Raw genomic sequence first — 6,368 nt, forward strand, 5'->3', positions numbered from 1 at the left:
ATTTGCTGGCACACCCTTGGCCAGACGGTCTCTGGTTGCGCGTTTAACAATAACTTTATTTACACACGTTCAGAGAACAACAGAACAACAGGCAGAGCAGACAGAGCAAAACAACAGTGCCTCCACATGGCAAAAGTACTGCACTACAACACCTCTGTCATACAACCCCCTACTTTGCCCACTCCCTGCAGTGCCAGAGTGCTGTGTCACTCAGAATCCTTGTGATCGCGCAAGAAGATTTTGGAGTCGAGCCTGTGGTGACAACAGAATTTAATACCTTTCTAGGGTCACACAGGGGTCACAGGTGATGTTGTTGGTATTCATACTTGAACTGTTCGTGCACAAATTGAACATGGTTTCAGCATCACCTTCTGGCGGTCATCCGGGATTCATAGAACCGTAGTTACATTCTTAACTTTGATGGAGCAGTGACTTTAGTTATGGATGATCTGTATTCTTATATTTTTGTTGTTATGTTGTCTAAATGGTAATACTAAATAAACACACTAATATTTTGCCCTTGATGCAGACCTGCAGACATCTTTTGAATGTGGAATTCTTTCTCCTCAAACTGGATGAAACACTTGATGTTCTGATGCTGCATGCAGCTGAATAAAAGAATGAATTTTGATCTGCTGTTTGTTCACTCTCCAAAAAAAGTTAAAGAAAGAATTTAGGCTTCAGAGACCAAATCCCACACTGTGGTCAAGATATTGAAGGTCATTTGTTGTTATTCATTATATTTTTATTGTACCGATGTTTTCTATCCCCTGTACTATGTGCTGGATATATTCATCAGAATCAGAATCAGCTTTTATTGACCAAATTTGTACATGACAAGCAAGGAATTTGACTCCAGTTCGTCACTCTCTATGATAAGAAAAAAAAAAAAGTAAAACAAACAGCAACAGGATATAAGAGAAAAGAGAGAATTGCTGAAAATTATATTAGCGAATGATAATATCAATAAGTATCAATAAATATAGAAATGAATGATAATATAAATGATAGTATAAATAAATATAAACATTCTGACAAAACACAACATCTAAACATATTTTGGAATGCATACACACACACGCACACGCACACGCACACACACACACACACACACACACACACACACACACACACACACACACACACAGATCATCTGTCCTGTCAATCAAACTGTCTGATCTGTTTTTATCATTAAACATCACCAACAATGAATAAACTGGTGAGAAAGTGGCAGATTACCTGTGGTTCATGAGGAAGATGAGGTAGATTCACAATCTGTTAATGAGCTTGTTGGACCGTAAAATATTCACCTTTGTTTGTTTGATCAAATCCAGATGTTCAGTGTGCACTAATTTCAGTTTTTTGTTTTCAAACCTTGAATATTTTACCAGTGCTTTAATGAATTTAGACAACCAGTCTTTATGACCTCTTCTCCAATATTGTGTAGAAAATAGCATGTGGATTGTTCATATAACTGTAAATGTCTAAAATCTCTCAGATGACTGTGTCCTTCAGCTTCATGCAGTTGACCAATCCTTCAGAGATCTTTTTCGTGTGTTGCTTCTTTGACAACAGCTGATGTTTCTTGTGAATAGTGCAGTCAAAGCATTTGGGTGTTTTCTTAGTCAGTGATTCTACAGCTTGGCTTTCATTAATTTAACTCTGATTAACAGTTTTTGGAGTCACTGGCCTCAGAGTTCATTTATTTCTTCCAACAGGTCTGAGAATATTTAATGGAAATGTTCAATGAAGACATGAAATGCTGCAACTGTTTATGCACGCACAGTAGGAGTGTAACGGTATTTGTATTCGTCCCGTACTGTGACGGTACGCGGGTCATGGGTCGGTACACACAATCACACGACTAATATATGAGTGAGTGTATAAAAAAACAAAGAAAAAAAAAGCGAGTCCTGATTCCAACCTTAGGTGGCGGTAATGAGCCCAAAAGCTGCCGGCAGCCACCATTACCACAGAAGAAGAAGAAGAACAAGCAGGTCCAAACATGAACAAACGAAGAAGAAAGTACAAGTGGAATGAGAGATGCAGGAAGACCCGCCAGTCTCATATATATCTGTCGCGTGGGAAAGCTTGGGAAAGATGCTCTGGTACATTTGTGAGCTTTTATTACTTTTTCCTCACTGTACCGAAAAATGTATCGAACCGTGACCCTTACACCGAGGTATGTACCGTACCGTGGCTTTTGTGTACCGTTACACTCCTAACGCACAGGTAAGCAGTATGAGCTCACACACTGTTGTTGACAAACTATTCATTGACGTTGCTCTATGTGTCGGCTTTCCAGAGAGAATTCACCACGATTTGGGAAGAGAGTTTGGCAACCAGCTAACAAACCAACTACAAAAGAGCTGTGACATGTGTGGGTCCCACACAATATGTTACCACCCCTGAGGTAATGGGAAACGTGAACTGTTATCAATGCTCTGCACCCTCACAAGTGAACAGAAGGCTGACTGGAAGAGCTCAATGACAAAAATGGTGCATGCTTTTGTGACAACTGGGATAAAGATTTAGTGTTGGTGTGTAGGGTTGATTATTGTGAAGTTAAAGCTATAGACCAAGGGGCCAGACAACGCCACCCTGGGAGTCACACCCAGGGAAATGTGTTGTTGGGAGAGAGATAGATAGGATATTATATGTCAAACGAAAGATTTATGGCCCCCAATAAACCCCTCCCCTTGCCATTTGTCCACCATTTGTCCAGCGTATGTCCACTGCGCATTTGTCCCCCCCCCCCCCCCCCCCCCCCCCCCCCCCCCCCCCCCCCCCCCCCAAACTTCCTTCCGTCTGAGGTCTTTTGAAGTTTTTACGACGGGTTAGGTGTTGACACATCTGAAGGGATGAGAAGGAGCCAGACAGTCGGTTAGAGGGGGTGAATTTATATTGTACCTGGAGATGGCGGAGAAACGTGTTATGAAGAGGTTATATTACAAGCCGAGTCATCATGGTAGTTTCGGCGGGGTAGAAAGAAAGAAAGTCAGGGTGGAAGATGTGAAAGACTTTTTATCATCTCAAGACTCCTATACTCTGCATAAACCGGCTAGGATACATTTTCCAAGGAACAGAGTTTTTGTTACAAGACCTCTCAAACAGTTTCAGGCAGACCTTTGCGATAGGAAGACGGGCTCACCTTTGAGCGTGGTTGAAAGATTTAACCGAACGCTAAAGTCTAGAATTTCACTGCTGAGAACACTAGACGGTACGTGGAAGTCCTACCAGACTTAGTAAAAAGCTATAATAACACTCACCACAGTAGTATAAAAATGCGCCCGGCTGATGTGCTGAAGGGCCTTCAAGTGTTTCACAATTTGTACGGTACGCCTACACCACGAGACAAGAGAAAACAAAAATTTAAGGCAGGATTTAAGGTCGGCGATGTTGTCAGAATATCCAAGTTGCGAGGGGCCTTCAATAAAAAAAATACGAACAGAGTTTCACGGATGAAGTATTTACGGTGTCAGAATGCATTCTGCATACTCCGCGTGTATAAGATTATGACGGCGAAGTGATCGAAGGTTCATTCTGTGAGCCGGAGCTGCAGAAAGGGAAAAAAAATAGACTCATTAACATTTAACTCATTAACATTTCTCATTCATACAATTTTCAAACAGTCTGTTAGATATTACATTTTACTACAAACAGATATGTCCGGGTGTCTGTAGCACTTTAGGTGGTTATATGACCTTTTTAAAGCTCTCCAGAGGTGAACCTAAAAAATTATGATCTAAACAAGAAACTCAGGTTTCATCTTAACATGTAAAGCAAATAATCAAAAGTGTTACTATTTGTGACCTGAAGATAACCAAATCTGCTCCTAACTTGAAATTTTAAGTTACTGCTCTCAAAACTCTGAAACATGTCGTGTCCTTTGTGATAAGCATCGTGAAATTCTCTGATATTTCCCAGTTAACGTGATCACTGGAAAACCTTCACATCCACCCAAGTTCTAATATATAGATCTGAAAATACAACTCAAAAGGAGGTAAGGTTTTTAAAAAAGTGTATAAAATACAAGAAAAGGTATAAATGAATAGTAAAATCATTCAAAGACAGAGTCTCATTCTAAATATTCAAAATAAAGCCACACAAACTTAATCAGGAAGCGTAGACACGCGCTTGAATAAAAAAAGAATAACTGGTTGATAATTTTCACAAACTCAAATTCAATTTTCTGTATAAGAGACAATAATGATGTTGTCGATGTACGCCAAACAAAACCGAGTCAGCAGGTCATGTCAGCTTTGAAAGCTGCTGTCTCACAGCTGCAGCGTCGACGGTTGGACTGTCTGAAAAAAAACAAACAACGTTAATCTTGTAAAGCGATATTGTTGGTCACAGAAGGTGAAACTAAACAAATCCTATGTATTCCTGTGTACAGCAGAATACAAATACACAACTGTGTACCATTTCACTCTGGCTGCTACTGATACTAAGATAGCATTAACATCTGGTACAACCGGAGTTAAATGAATGACGCTGAAATTTATTTATTTTTCCTGTGCAAATCTGTACTTCTTTGTTCCTGGTTTCAAAAATGGGGTTTATCGGTGTGTTGTTTGGAGACAGACATGACACTCTTCAGTTCAGCAATGATTGAACCACTGGTCTGATCCCCAGTTCTTTTTCCTTTGATAAGAGATACTGTTCAACTCAAACAGGATATTTCACATCGTTAATTGTTGCTTGATAAGGTTCCACAGCCAGCAATCCTACATGATTTGCGAGGACAGATTTTCTTCCCCTTTCTAACAAATCCACAGAAACATTACAAAAGAACAAAATATGACAACCCCTTGTAAGAGCAGCATTTATATCAGAACAAAGAAAGAACAAAATAAAGTGCTTAGTTTAAGAAACAAATACAATCATCAGCTTTACATACCTTCTCCTGTAGCAATTTCTTTTCTGAACAGTCTCAACCAGCTGCACAAGAAACAGAATTTCAACTCAATATACATTTTCTCACTCTTTTTCTACTCTGACAGACAGTGATCACTCCGTACTGCAGTTTGCGCCGCTGTTTTAGGTGGCGTAAAGATTAGTTGTGCGTCAACTCTTGCCTGTATCTTGTTTATAGCACTCCCTACATATAACGTGACTCTGTTGCTCGTCTGATACTTTAAAACTGAACCATCTCTGAATTACTGAGCCACTGTTTTTTGTTGTTTTTTTTTCTTTTACTGAATGGGGTTTTTATTGGGGTGTTGTTTGGAGACACACAATGACTCCTCGTGTCAGCAGTGATTGAACCACTGGTCTGACCCCATTTCTTTTTCCTCTGATCAGGGATACTGTTTTAACAAACAGGATATTCCGCATAGTTAATTGTTGCTTGATAAGGTTCCATATCCAGCAGTCCTACATGATCTGCGTGCTGCGTCCATAATTTAGATGGAACAGACGCTCAAACTGACGGAGGTTGTAACAACACATCCAGCTGAATGAACCTCTGCTTTCATTGTATTTTGCAGGATTTTAATGAACAAAAATGCAAAGTGTCCTCATCATACGACCAAACAATAACATTTTAGTTGCTATCTTCATCATCTGGTTGTCTATGGAGAAACTGGTAACAAATGTCAAGCATTTTAGTCCCAGTGATCACTTGTAACTGCACTTTGAAGTTTTTACGATGGGTTAGGTGTTGAGGAGATGAGCAGGAGCAAGACAGACGGATAGAGGGGGGTGAATTTATATTGTACTGAGAAAAGCGTGCCATGAAGAAAGTTAGGGTGGAAGATGTGAAAGATTTTTTTTATCATCTCAAGACACCTGTACTCTGCATAAACCAACCAGGGTACATTTTCCAAGGAACAGAGTTTTTGTTACAAGACCTCTCAAACAGTTTCAGGCAGACCTTTGCGATAGGAAGACGGGCTCACCTTTCCTCCTCTCCTCTCTTTCATCCTCTGGTTGTCTATGAAGAAACTGGTAACAAATGTCAAGCATTTTAGCTACTGTCCCAATGATCATTTGTAACTGCACAGATGAATGGTTCAATGTTTCCGTGCACATCTTTTAATAATAACATCAGTCCCTCTGGAGAGACAAACAGTATTTGTGGACTTTCTACTCTGTCCGAGAATGGTTTATCTACTGGTCTGCTTGATAGAATGCTAATGTTCTGATTCCCTCTATTGGGAACAGTCAAGTCACCACATCAACATTTAGAAGAACAGAGGCTGCTTTCTGCCAAACAGTGAAATACTGTCCTACCGTCTGATGTATGTTTGGAATGTTTTACTGTTACTCACTCTGGAGCACAAATTCTATATAATCTTAATTTTGATAGCATATCTTTTTCCTAAAAATGAAAACATTTCTAAATCACAAACACATGTTGAAAT

Source organism: Salarias fasciatus, chromosome 13 (genome assembly GCF_902148845.1).
Source record: "Salarias fasciatus chromosome 13, fSalaFa1.1, whole genome shotgun sequence".
NCBI lineage: Eukaryota > Metazoa > Chordata > Actinopteri > Blenniiformes > Blenniidae > Salarias > Salarias fasciatus.